General features: G+C 37.6%; 2 protein-coding genes across 6 annotated transcripts in view; one reads left to right on the forward strand and one right to left on the reverse strand.

Annotated features, from left to right (window-relative positions):
* foxp1b (forkhead box P1b) overlaps nucleotides 1-14,910 on the forward strand; it is a 309,660-nt gene that overhangs the window by 94,738 nt on the left and 200,012 nt on the right. For all 5 annotated transcript variants that reach the window (XM_032548975.1, XM_032548971.1, XM_032548974.1 and 2 more), the window contains one exon: nucleotides 4,649-4,714. The gene's annotated coding sequence lies outside the window, so the exon portion shown is untranslated. The remainder of the gene's footprint in view (nucleotides 1-4,648; nucleotides 4,715-14,910) is intronic.
* LOC116710442 (uncharacterized) overlaps nucleotides 1-14,910 on the reverse strand; it is a 70,163-nt gene that overhangs the window by 27,020 nt on the left and 28,233 nt on the right. The gene's annotated exons all lie outside the window — the stretch shown is intronic.

A 14,910-nucleotide genomic window follows, 5' to 3' on the forward strand; every position in this document is an offset into this window, starting at 1 on the left:
GGGAATTAATGATGTTTGGTAGTTTGAAGCTGAAAATATCTGTCATTTGTCACCACTCGCCATTGATTTACGGTTCCATTGATGATAAGTTAATTGAAATGTAATGAATCACAATAATAGGGTAGTTATGTGGGAATGGTCCATTTCTGCAGATTGTTCCAGCCTTAGTAGAGTTCTCAGTGAGCTATGTGTTGACTCATGTTTTCAACATGACCCTAATTAATAGTGCTAGTCATGAATGTGAGCTGTTTTTTTTTAAATCAAAATTAAAGCTGCAGTATGTAACTTTAATAATTTTTTTTACATATTTGTTGAAACTGTCATTATGTCAAGACAGTATGCTTTGAGACAAATAATATGAGAAAAATTATATCTCCTCTGTCTTCTTCCAGTACTGTCTAGAAACAACTAATCAGAGCCCGGCCCCCTTAAATCTGGTTCTATTGTACTTTGGGCCTGGAGGTTTTGCATTCAGTGGAGTACAACATCAAAGGTGGATGGGACTGTCTTGTTAATCAAATTACTGCTAAAGCTGCCGAGGTGATCTCCTCAAAAACCGTGGAGCAGTTTTGCTCTTGGTTTTCCTGTCCAGTTGATTCTGAAGCATTTACCTCAGTTTTACCATAAGCTAAAAAATAATTCTCATCTGAGTGTTCTTTCTGAGCTGAACTTGCGCTTGGTCCTGCTGAACTACCATGGCGGCTTGCTGGATTTCCTCTACTTGAGCGACATGAGACGCGGAAATCCCCTTGTTCACCATCTTGCTGACTTCTAATAGATTCATTTGGAAGAATGTTATTTACATTTACCGTTAATCTTTGGCTGAAATTATGCTTGTAATCCCAGTGTAGCATAGATTCATCCTCCAGATCAACTTCAAAATCCTGAGATATTTGATTATGTACAACAGATGCAGACCAGGAAGATGTGAGATTATATATACAGGCTACCGCAGATGGATAGCCCATAGGTGCAATCATTTAATTTTATCATTTATATGCAGTTAATGGGACCACAGTCAGCATGTGTTTTTTTTCACTGCAGGAAAAAGTTATATTCATTACTAACTGTAGACTGATAAAATGCTGCTGCTCTGAGGCCATATAACGTATGACAGTGAAATGTTGACGTATTTCTAACCACGAGAGTTTACTGTGGTTTTTGTTACCATTGTTTACATCCCGCTGTGTGCTAACAGCAATGAAGCTTCGATGACACCTCTTTCACAAGCGAACAGAGAGGTTTGCAAGCAGAGATTTGATCTGAGCAGAGACAAGTTTTGAGCACAAGGACAAAGGTTTGAGAAAGAACAGTGAATATTTGAAAGAGAACAGAAGTTTTGAATACAAGCTTACAAGTTTTGAGAAGACAGACATGAATCCTGCTTTCAAACCGAAAATGTGTGCTCTTGAATTATGGCAGAAAAATTCCCCCATACAGTTTAGTGAGACTTAAGTAAAGCATAACAAACATAATTTAAGTAAGAATTGGTATTGCATTGTAGAGTGTATTTATTTATTATATTTCTTAATCTGGAACCCAAGTCCGAATTTCATACCACAAACAAGAAAAGCTGGTATGAGAATAAAAGATCCTAGAATCTTGTACTTCCTTGAGAAAGTAATTATTTAATCACCTTAACTTTAAGATTATTCAATTCTTCCAAATTTAGTATTCTTGAAAATCTTTGAAAGCTCAGACAGATTAAACAGACAGCTTTGGTGTAATATATTGAGTTTTTTTTAATCTCCTGAAAGTTTTGCTCTCTATCGCTGCTTCACAGCCCAAATAAATTACAGAAACAGTAATTTGTTTGAGGAAACAGTTTCTTTTAAATAACTTCATGTGGTCTCTGTACTGACTTCATTTAAGTATCCCACTGATGCTGAAATAAAAAAAAGACTTTATTAATGACAATAAAATCTATTGTTAAATAGATTTATCGAACAGTAGATAAAATCTGCTTGTGTCTGGTAGCATGTATATGCTACCAGACACATACAGTGAATATGGAAAGTAGACCCATTTAAATTTTTCATTCTGTTTCATTGCAGCCATTTGCTAAATAAATAAATTCATAATATTTCTCATGACTGTACACTCAGCATCCCATCTTCACAGAATAAACAGAATTGTGGAAATTTTTGCAGATTAAAAATGAGAAACTGAAATATCACATGGTCATATGTATGACTGTGTGAAATCGCTCAGTATTGAGTAGAAGCACCTTTTGAGCTGATAAAGCTCAAAATGTGTCAAAAGGAGAAGACTCCTTTTGACACAACAAGTTTTTCACACCTGGTTTTGGAGATCCTCTGCTATCCTCCCTTCAGATCGTCTCCAGTTCTGTCAGGTTGGATGGTGAACGTTGGTGGAGCCAGTTTCAGGTCTCTCCAGAGATGCTCAGCTGGGTTTAGCTCTGGGCTCTGGCTGGACCAGTCACAGAGTTGTTCCGAAGCCACTCCTTTGTTATTTTAGTTGTGTGCTTCGGGTCATTGTCTTGCTGGAAGGTGAAATTTCGGCCCAGTCTGAGGGCCTGAGCTCTCTGGGGGAGGTTTTCTTCCAGGATATCTCTGTACTTGGCCACATTCATCTTTCCTTCAATTGCAGCTGAAAAATACCCTCCTAGCATAATGCTGCCATCACCATGTTTCACTGTTGGTATTGTATTGGACAGGTGATGAACAGTGCCTGTTTTTCTCCACATACCGCTTAGAATTAACACCAAAATGTTCAATATTTGTCTCATCAGACCAGAGAATCTTATTTCTCAGTGTGGGAGTCTTTCTTGTGTTTTTTGGCTAACTCAATACGAGCTTTCATACATCTTGCACTGAGGAGAGGCTTCCGTCGGACCACTCTGCCATAAAGCTGGTGGAGGGATGCAGTGATAGTTGACTTTGTGGAACTTTCTCCTATCTCCCTACTGCATCTCTGGAGCTCAGCCACAGTAATCTTTGGGTTGTTCTTTACCTCTTTCACAAAGGCTCTTTTGTCAGGATTGCTCAGTTTATCTGGATGGCCAGGTCTAGGAAGAGTTCTTCCATTTAAGGATTATGGAGGCCACTGTGCTCTTTAGGAACCTTGAGTGCTGCAACCTAACCTTGGCCTGATCTGTGCCTTATCACGATTCATTCTCTGAGTTCCTTGGGCAGTTCCTTCCACCTCATGATTCTCATTTGCTCTGACATGAACTGTGAGCTGTGAGGCCTTATATACACAGGTGTGTGCCTTTCCTAATCAAGTCTAATCAGGTTAATTAAACACAGCTGAACTCTAATGAAGCAGTAGAACTATCTCAATGAGGATCAGAGGAAATATGAATATCGAAATGAATGTCACAGCAAAGGGACTGAATACTTATGACCATGTGATATTTCAGTTTTTCTTTTTTAATAAATTTGCAATAATGACTCAATTTAATTTTTTTTCTGTCAAGATGGGATGCTGATTGTACATTCATAAAAAATATGATTTTATTGATTTTAGCAAACGGCTGCAATAAAACCAAGAATGAAAAATTTAAAGGGGTCTAAATACTTTCTACACCCATTTCATCTATTCCTGGTAGCATATGTTTTCATACCTGATTGCAAAAGATTTGTTCTTCGAGTTTCTCGTCAGCTAATCATGGCTGATCAGGTTGAAAATTCCACCAACCGCTGATTATTTTTCTTTAGATTTATTTGTTCAAATTTTCTAAAGTGTTCTGTAGGTAACACACTGCACCTGAAGGGAGTCTGATGGATTTCACAGAACAGTCAACCTGTTAGCTTTAAACTAGAACTGGACAGTGTGTACTGTGGTATTTTTTTTATTATTAACCTCGCTTTACTCTTATCTTAGATAAACACTGGGGCAAAACGCTTGGCCACAATTTTGACTGTCAAATGTAAACGGCCAAAAGAACAGTGAGAGAGAGGTTTTTTCTCTCTTACATATTTGGATATGCTTTAATGCCTTTATTCAAATTCACCTGTTATAGAGCCCCAGAGTCACTTTTAGGTTTACCATAAGAATAAGATTTTGTTTCCTTCTCTCTTTCTTTTGTATTTCATCTCCTGGGTTGAGTGCTCCTTTTTGGGAAGCTTGGTGCATGCAGATCAGGGCCAACCCAAGGAAGTTGAATCAGGGTAGAGCAGGTAAAGATACAGGATGTTGAGCAGAAACTAGTTGGGGGGGGATGAGGGGAGGAGTGGGGTGACAAAGGAGCATCTACTAATGTGAATGGTTTTTGTCTTGCAAATAAACCATTCAGTCACAGACTGGGCTCATTGTTCACGTGTTATCTTCAGTGGGTGTGTAGTTTTAGTTAACTGACAGATGGGAATGCGAGGGATGCTGTAGCACTGGGACAGACCTCAGGTGATATTGCTCCCATTCTTAGCGGCCGGTACAGAGTGGGGGAAAAGGCAAACAGCCCAGGAATCCAGAGGGTAGAGTTGCGCTGATGATTTCTCAGAACATATCAGACAGGTTTGTGCACGTCACACAGTCTTATCAATATCAACCGCTGGCCTCGTTGGGGACTGTTTTGCTTTTCGTGCGCTCGCCGTTTCTGCCTCTTAAGTCCTCTGACAACAAATATTATTGCTATAATTTATTTCGCCCAACTCTGGATAATTCTCTGTTGTCTTTTTTTCCGCAGGGTGAGGAGGCACTTTACTACCGCTGGAACTGGAGACTGCTTTCAATAAGCAAGTCTTTGCAAAAGGTAAACACACAATCATTCACCAGACTGCAGCTTTCGCACAGGTGTGTGTGAATGCTCTATTGAATTGGCTTAATAATTAACTGAAACGCTGTATGTGTGTGGGGTTTTTTCTCATGTTTTTTAACTGTATTTTTTGTGTGTATTTGCGGGTGGGTGAGTTGGGGAATTGAACAGGTGCACCATTGGGGGCACGGACAAGCCGCCGTTCTGAACTCGGCATGGTGAGCAGTGAAGGGACAGAGGTTAGGTACTGATTGGCAGCGTAATCATAGCTCAAAGTTGAGCAGAGGAAGGAGTCGCAAGGAAATGTGGAGAGCTGCTCAGTTTGGGGAAGTTTGAAGTATGTTAATTACCTATTTGCTAAACAAGAAGGGATTGCTTTGTAGCCGCAGCTAGTTTCTTTTTGCCGCTCTGATCAGGTCTTCACGCCCATCACCGCTTTGTATGGGAACTTTTGATGATCAGCTGTGCTGCCGTGAAAGTTTGAGGGAAGTGAGCTGTGTGACAGCGTTAATACTCAGAGACGCAGAGGATCGTCCTTGTTGAGTCATATTTTTTTCCTTCAGTTCAGTGTCACTATTTACACTGTGTTTTGGAATAATTCCTTCTGTTTCCTTTCCTTTCTCAGTATTTTAAGTGTAGAAATAAAGACATGATCAGGATCTCTCTGAAATTGACTTAGTTTTCCCTCAGCTCTGGTCCTGTGCAACAGTTTCAGAAAGTGTGATATCTCAGTTTGGTCAGTGCAGTTTGTCTGCAGCACATTCTCCACATACCCAGGTTGGCTTCACTGGGGTCTCTCAACCGCTTGCTCCAGATGAAGGATCAGTGCCGAAATCTTCCAAACGATCGCCTAATTAATGTTAATGTGGTCAAATCAGTTTAATTATTGCCCCAATGTGATTTTTGAGATTGTGCAGAAATCCCCATGGCAGCTTACATGATTCATTAGTCTTGTTGTGAAAAGCATCTTTAAGTACAACAGAGTCAGAAGGGAGAAACACAGACAGGGATTTTGCTCCATATGGGAGAACAAAGGGCTTGCAGAAACAGCCTGATAAAAGTTTTGATCCAGATATGTGGAGCGTTTATGGGTGATAGAGGCTGGTTCATCCATCAGATGTCATATTTTTTTTATTTTGAGGGCAATTAACTTTATTTAGATGTTCTGAATTTATATAAACAAAACAGCCCATTGTACAATGTAAGCTTGGGCTGTGATAGTATGATAACCTTGAGTAAAAAATCCGCTCAGAGTATAAATACTCACAGTATTTACAAAAGAAAATATAATCTAAGATGCTTAACACAGTATAGTTTTATTTTAGAATTTAAATAAAAAACAACTGCTATTAAAATAATATTTACAAATGATTATTGTTTTCACAAGATTTGCTATGCTAATGTTTAGCATAACAACTCTAGATATAATATTTAAGCGAACAGACATGGCTCATTATATGGCAAGAAATGGGGAGATTTTGTCTCCTTTTCACCCGTAATTTGTGCATAATAAGCAGTCACTAATGATTTATAAAGTGCCTAGAAATTAATTAATAACATTTCTATGAACAATTTATTAGCCATATATATGTGGAACCTTTTTGTTCTGACGTATACAGTAACTCTGCCTTTTACACACTAATACTGGCAGCCTGAAATTAGCTCCTAATGTTATTTTAACAATAATGATTGGTGGCACTGTCCTGTCTGTCTCTGTGTTGCCCTGCGACAGACTGGCGACCTGTCCAGGGTGACCCCGCCTGTCGCCCTGAACGTTAGCTGGAGATAGACCCCTCCTGATCCCACTAGGGACAAGGGTGTAAAGAAAATGGATGGATGGATGGATTGGTGGCACTCTCTAGTTTCCAGAACATGACTTCTAATTTATTGTCAAATATTGTGTACTGTGTACTGTCAAATATTTGACAGTACACAGTCATATTCAATAAATCAGAATATACTCCCCAATGAGTCTCTTTTGTCAGATTAAAAGTTCCATTTGAAAAAAAAAAACACCTTTAAGCAAGTATGAAACATACTTTTCATTAAGCCCACATTTCTGTTTTTAAAAATATACTTTATTGGTCTGGTGTAACATTTTAATTTTAAATGTTGAGTTTTTTTAGCTGTTAGAAGAAAATCATATTGATTAAGAGAAATAAAGGTGATAAAATATCAGCCATTCTCTAATTAATCTATATAATGTCTCACTTGAAATAAATGGTCTTCACAGTCATCAAATTTATTAAAACGGTCTGTGTAAGGGGTAGGTTGAGCTGGGTTCAACTTACTCCTTCCATAAAAATATATATTTTGGTTTAAACACATTTCTTATGGAACTTATTATAAACTAAATTCACTTTTAAGAGTGAATATTTGTTACAAAATAAGTCTAACAACTTTACCCCTGAGGTTCTTACTTTCACAAATTTAATTAACTTTGCCTTTCTTCCAGCTATTTGGTCACATGATCAGTGTTTTTTCTGTTTCCTAGCAGTAAGGGGTGGCTCAACTTACCACTTTACTCTCTGTTTGATAAAAATGTACAAAAAAATAAGACTTGAACTAGCCCACCAGAGAGAGGAGGTTTAATAAGTGGAAAAACACAGGAGGGAGTATTTATAAATATACATACAATGACTTCTTCGCTGCAAAAATACAAACTCTTACTAAAATTTGGTGCAAATCTCTTGGCACACTTGAAATAACACACAACTAACTGATAAGTAACTTTTCAGTAAATTGGCGGAGCTTGGTATAAGTCAATAATTCCTTAATATTGATGACAAAATACTAATTGTAAGGGAAGTAGTCTGACAGTGGAACAACATTTTTTCCGTATGCTAAGTTAAAATGTTGTGCCACAGGCAGGTTATTTCACTTATAACTAATACGTTTTAATCAATATCAATGAATTATTGATTTAAAACAAGCTCCTATATCTTGCTGGAAGTTACTTGTCAGTAAGCTTTGTCCTATTTTAAGTGTACTAAGACATTTGCTCTAAAAACTAGACCAAAAATACTTGGTAAGGTTCTGTGTTTTGCAGTGTAATAAGCATGCAAAAACCATGTATTTAAAAACTGATGCAAACTGTTGCTGACTCAAGCTCTTAAGAACATATCAAGAAAGAACGTCAAATCCAGTCAAACTAATTTTTTTCCATAATTGAACCGTCTTTTTAAAACTGATATCTGAAATACTGAACTATACATATATTTTTTAAACCTCTGTATCGCTTGATACCAGTACACCAGAAGTTTTTTTTATATTTGCGGTATTTCCTTTTTTTCTGCTGCTCTCCTTCTTAATATTGAAGTTCCATTTGTCTGATCCACTTTTTATGGAAGTGTTATGAATAAACAAACAGCTGGACGCTCAGAAAGGGCACGTTCAGCTTTATACTGGTATGAAAAATAGGCCCTCTGTAATATTTTCCCTCACTGCATTTATTGGTTACTTTAAAAAAAAGTAATTTCTTTATATCAGCATCAAGCTGAAAATTGCCATGTATTAGAATTAGGCGTGGTAAGCCTCTAATTCTGTGGCATTTACAGCCGGCTGTGTTTCCATGCATTTATAACACTTTGATTCTTAAGAGCTCCTTTAATCACTTGCGAGTAGCTCGGAACATAATAAACAACTCGCTGTAGAAAAAGTGCCACATGGTTGGGGGGGATCGAGGGAGAGAGGTTTCCAGCTAGAGAGTTAAACGCTTCTGTCACTGGCAGTTTAGTTGCTGTGTTTTTCATGCGCCGTAAGCACCATAATCTACTCTTCGAGCTTATCTGCCTTGGCTACAAACAGTGTCAGGCGGAATAGACGCGGGGCGGCGTGAAAATGAAAAATTATCATCCTCGTACGATCGTGTGACACAAAGCGACGCTGTTACTTCTTTTAGCCCTTTTTTTCCCTTTTGATTGAGATCACAGGATGTGTTTGAGGATTCTAAACACCCTCTCACCTGGCTGCCGTCTGCTGTCTGTATCTGATGCCGCGCTCCCACTGCTCGCATCAGCCACTATCAGGACGCTGCTCTGGCAGATCGCCCTGCTCAACTGTTGTTGTTTGACTTAAACAGGTTACACACTTTTAAATGCATTCCTACATGCTGAATACAGTATCTTGGCCAGAACTCCCTTGAAAAAGACGTTTTTAATCTCAGTGGGTTTTTATCCTGGTAAAATAAAGGTTAAATAACAACAATAAAAAAAGTTACACAGCAGGGCAATCTTCTGTTGATGAGGTGGGTGGAAGTGAGCTGATAATACTGTGATCTCAGATTACTTAAAATACCTCCAAGGAGGGAGAAAAACAAAATGTGTGTCAAGTTTCAATCTATTTTTCTATCAGTGACAAACAGGCACGTCTTCTCCTGGTCAGAAATGTATTGACACATTCATAGAGTGCGGTCTGGCTTTTGATAGTGTCAGTCAGCTAGCAGGTGCAGACAGTTAACATGCCAGAGCTGCGTCGTGAGATTGACCGAAGTGACAAAAGTAAGCAAAAATCCATCTGCAGATGAGCTTTTTCCAGCAAGATGAGAAGAATATGACAGAAGGAAAAGAAAAAAGTGATAAATTCTTTTTAGTTTTGCTTCAGTTCTGGGTTTGATTTTTTGTCTTTGGAGTCAAATAACTGCACAATGTTGCATATGTGTGTTTTTGTAGACACAAACACACCTACGCACACACACACACGCCCACGCACGCACGCATGCACACCAGTACAACTTTCACTTGCAGATTAAAAAAATAATAATTTTTAAAATATTTTTATACTCCGTCACCTTTTTGTCACTTTGTCTTGTTATGATGAAACTATTTTTGTTGGGATTTTATACAAAAAAAATGTTTACAAATAAAAATAGATACAAGGTTATAACAGGAAATAATATTAGCTACCATAACTATGCAGATGACACACAGCTCTACATTACGATGTCACCAGGTGACTCAGAGCCCATCCAATCACTGAACAGATGCTTAGAACAGATAAATGTGTGGATGTGCCAAAACTTTCTCCAGCTGAACAGAAACAAAACTGAAGTTATTATTTTTGGACCTAAAGAGGAACGATCTAGAGTCAATGCACAGCTTCAGTTATTACAACTGAAAACCAGCGATCAGGCCCGAAACCTGGGAGTAGTGATGGACTCTGACCTGAACCTCCAGAGCCACATAAAGACAGTTACAAAGTCGGCCTTCTATCACCTGAAGAACATTTTCAGGATTAAAGGACTAATGTCTCAGCAAGATCTAGAGAAACTCATCCATGCGTTCATCTTCAGTTGTATTGATTATTGCAACAGCGTCTTCACAGGTCTGTCCAACAAATCAATCAAACAGCTGCAGCTGATCCAGAAGGCTGCTGCTCGCGTTCTCACTAAAACCAGGAAGGTAGAGCACATAACACCAGTTTTAAAGTCCCTCCACTGGCTCCCTGTAGCTCAAAGAATAGACTTTAAAATACTGTTGTTAGTTTATAAATCACTGAACGGCTTAGCACCACAATACATTAAAGATCTGCTTTTATTGTATCAACCTTCCAGACCTCTGAGGTCTTCCGGTTCTGGTCTGCTCTGCATCCCCAGAACCAGAACCAAACGAGGAGAAGCAGCTTTCAGCATCTACGCACCACAAATTTGGAACAAACTTCCAGAAAACTGTAAAACAGCTGAAACACTGACTTCTTTTAAATCTCAACTGAAAACCCACCTGTTTAGGATTGTATTTGAAATGTAATCAATTACAAATTTAACCTGGCTTAATGCTGTGTTTTGATTATTGATTCTATGTTGTATTGTGTTTCTGTGTTTGTAATGATGTACAAACATCATTACAAACGCCTTGCTGCCTTGCTGCTGAAATGTCTTGCTGCTGAAATGTGCTATACAAATAAAATTTGATTGATATTTTATTGACAAATATTTGCTGCTGCAGTTACAACTGAAAGTATATTACATACTGCAAAAACACAAAATATAGTTTTAGTCTCTTTTCTAGTGTGAATATCTTAGTACACATAAAATGAGACAAAATTAACTCACAAGTGACTTTCCAGCAAGATACAGAAAGTTAAGTCAGTAATTTTTTAATATTAATAGTTTTATTTCACACATTACAAGACAGATTTCCTGTCTTGTAAAAATGTCTTCTAATAAGTGAAATAATCTGCTAGTGGAACTAGTAGTTTTTAAAGTCTATATTAAGGAGTTATTGACTGAAGACAAGCTCTTATATGTATTCCTGAAAAGTTACTTTTGTCCACACAAGAAACTAGACCAAAAATACTTTATAAAATTTAGGATTTTTGTAGTGTATGTGTCCTCCATCTTTATTCATCTTAGAAGTAGATATTTTATTAATATTTATATTATTCATAATCTACAGCTTGAACATTTTCCTCCATAAAATAGCTTAAGATATATATTTTTTAAATAAATGTAAAAAAATTGCTGGTGAATACCACATTTCAAATCTTGCTACAGATTCTCAATTGAAAGATTGAATCAACTGCCCCCTTTTTAGAGATCGTTGATTCTGCTTTTAGCTCTAGTTAGTTAGCTTTTCAATAGGCAAAGTGTTTTGGGTGTTTTCCTCAACATGACTTGCTTAAACAGTCTCCTGTACTTGTAAGTTAGTTTTGTCTTATTTCAATTGTACTATGGTATTTGTACTTGAAACTAGACCAAAAAATTACTTTGTAAGAATTTATGTTCTTGCGGTGTACAAAAGTATTACCACTGAGGTTTCTTGGTATGTTGTGATGGGTTAAGGAAGTTTCTTATGAGTTGCAGCCATTCCAATTTGGATAATTTGACTTTGTTGGAACTCTTTTCATGACATTCTAAATATCAGTGTGGGACTTATTTTCCTTCTGTTTATTTTATAAAACAAATCCCTTTTTAGGAATAAGTTACCTGGTGGCGGCTGTCCAATGGACTATGGCTTTCAGCCGTTCGCAAATAAACTGCGTGCGTTTTTCACTGCGAGATTAAGAATGAGGCTGAAAGAGAGAGCGCGAGAGCTGGAGAAAAGTGGCTGAACACCAAACAAAAGAAGTCAACATGTGGAGTAGACATAAGTGGGAGAGGGCTGCTTTCTGCTTTAGTGAACACAGTGAGGAATTATTCATTTTCACCGTTGTGCTAAGGTAAAAGTTTGTTTTTAATGGCCTAGCCTGTGAATCAGCTCTGGTAACTCAAAAGGAGAGAGGAAAAAAACATAAACTTTGTTTTCAGCTGCACACACACAAACAGGCAGTCATGGAAATAAATGATAAGGCGAAGAAAGTCTAGGGAGTGAACAGTTAGGAAAACAAGGGATCAGTGAAACATTAAACTGTTTGGAGGAGACATTTCTGAAAAAGAAGCTTGAGGTGAAGTTGAATTGAATTTAAAGACAAAAGAATGGAGTTACCACCTATAAATCACTTTTTATTTTTGCACAATTGCAGTCTTTGATCGTAACACGTTAGTTGATTTGGGAAGGGGATGGCTGAAGTTATTTTTAGTACCATTCAGATAATGATGGTATATTTGTAGATTCTTCTTGTGAAATGTACCACCTATTGAAATACTTAACCTCTGCTTTATGTAAACACTTAAAGATAAGAATTAGTCACAGAGACGGTGCTCTAATGCTACTTTAAATATTCTACTGCTGTTAGATTTTTTGTTTTTCTTTCACTCTAAAAATATCATTGAAAAAAAAAATTGACCTTTGCTTTATATTTCTCCCTCTTCTCTTCCTGGTCAGTTGCTCTTTTTACTGTTAATAAAGAAAAATAAGCAGAACTATTACTAAACAAAATATTTTTTGGAAAGTCAAGTATGTCTGGCAATGTGCTACTTACTGCAGAAATACAAAATCTTGCCAAGTATTTATGGTCTAGTTTCTAGTGCAAATATTGTAATAGATTTGAAATAACACAAAATTAACTTACAAGAAACCTTTCTGCAAGATATTGGAGCTTGTTTTAAGTAAATAATTCCTTAACAATGGAAAAAAGTACTAGTTTCATTGACAGATTGTTTCACTTTTTTTTCTTATTAGTGAAATAATCTGCCAGTGAAACTAGTACTTTTAAAACAAGCTCCTATATCTTGCACAAAAGTTACTTGTAAGTTAGTTTTATTTTATTTCAAGTGTACTAAGATATTTGCACTAAAAAGTAGACCAAAAATACTTGGTAAGATTTTGTGTTTTGTAGTATAATTGCTTTAAGTGTGTAATTTCCTCTGGTATTTTAAGTTTTAAGTTTGATAATCTATTTAGAAATTCAGACTAATATTTTGAAGCAGGGAAAGAAGTGGTCCCCAAATTGCACTGGTAGAGGTCATAACTAAAGGCGTTTTTTGTGAGGTGGGTAGTGAGCCGCTGTTACTTTTAAATTGTTCACTGGGCAGCATACTGAGCAGTGGAAAATAATATATTTTGACAGTCTAAACGAAACTGAACAAATAATTTGGAAGTATTGTAAACATATTGACTAACATTTAGCTGCTAATGAAATAGCCACTAAAGGCTATTTCACAAAATTAATAGAAAATCCATAGCATATGGATAAGTTACACCATAACTGGATTATTCTACACTGCCTGGCCAAAAAAAAAGTCGCCACCAAAAAATGGTCACACTCTCTAATATTTTGTTGGACCGCCTTTAGCTTTGATTACAGCCCGCATTCGCTGTGGCATTGTTTCAATAAGCTTCTGCAGTGTCACAAGATTTATTTCCATCCAGTGTTGCATTAATCTTTCACCAAGATCTTGTATTGATGATGGGAGAGTCTGACCACTGCGCAAAGCCTTCTCCAGCACATCCCAAAGATTCTCAATGGGGTTAAGGTCTGGACTCTGTGGTGGCCAATCCATGTGTGAAAAAGATGTCTCATGCTCCCTGAACCACTCTTTCACAATGTGAGCCCGATGAATCCTGGCATTGTCATCTTGGAATATGCCCGTTCCATTTGGGAAGACAAAATCCATTGATGGAATAACCTGGTCATTCAGTATATTCTGGTAGTCAGCTGACCTCATTCTTTGGGCACACAATGTTGCTGAACCTAGACCTGACCAACTGCAGCAACCCCAGATCATAGCACTGCCCCCACAGGCTTGTACAGTAGGCACTAGGCATGATGGGTGCATCACTTCACCTGCCTCTCTTCTTACCCTGATGCGCCCATCACTCTGGAACAGGGTAAATCTGGACTCATCAGACCACATGACCCTCTTCCATTCCTCCAGAGTCCAATCTTTATGCTCCCTAGCAAACTGAAGCCTTTTTTTCTGGTTAGCCTTACTGATTAGAGGTTTTCTTACGGCTACACAGCTGTTCAATCCCAACCCCTTGAGTTCCCTTCGCATTGTGCGTGTGGAAATGCTTTTGCGTTCACAATTAAACATACTCCTGAGTTCTGCTGTTGTTTTTCTTCGATTTGATTTGACCAAACGTTTAAGTAATCGCCGATCACGATCATTCAGGATTTTTTTCCAACCACATTTCTTCCTGGAAGACGATGGTTCCCCACCATCCTTCCAGTTTTTAATGATGCGTTGGACAGTTCTTAACCCAATTCTAGTAGTTTCTGCAATCTCCTTAAATGTTTTCTCTGCTTGATGCATGCCAATGATTTGACCCTTCTTAAACAGACTAACGTCTTTTCCACGACCACAGGATGTGTCTTTTGCCATGGTTGTTTAAGAAATGAGGAGTTACTCATTGCATCAGCTGGGGTTAAATAACTTGTTGCCAGCTGAAAGATAATCGCCTATGCAGTACTTATCCAATAGGAGGCTTGTACCTATTTGCTTAGTTAAATCCAGGTGGCGACTTTTTTTTTGCCCAGGCAATGTATATTGGTCACATTTTTTAAAATAAAAAGTCTTGATTTCTCTTGCTCTGGCTTATATAATAAATTATTTTGTTCATATCTAGAAAATGCATCCTCCTTCTTTCTTTTTTTAAGATGATTTTTTTTTCTATTTTAGGAATGTTGTACATTGTGACACATCTTTGTGGTTTCTTCTGTGGTTCTCTCAAAGGTCAGCACTTATCCAGATAATTTACTGCTGGTCATTGGTCCAAATTTTTAAAGTTAAATAGTTTTGAACTGAAAGTCGAGCTGAAAAGCATGGGTGTGGTTTCACTTCCTGTTGTTGGGCTCTTAGAGGGAATGCACCAGTC

This window comes from Xiphophorus hellerii, chromosome 20 (assembly GCF_003331165.1).
Source record: "Xiphophorus hellerii strain 12219 chromosome 20, Xiphophorus_hellerii-4.1, whole genome shotgun sequence".
Lineage (NCBI taxonomy): Eukaryota > Metazoa > Chordata > Actinopteri > Cyprinodontiformes > Poeciliidae > Xiphophorus > Xiphophorus hellerii.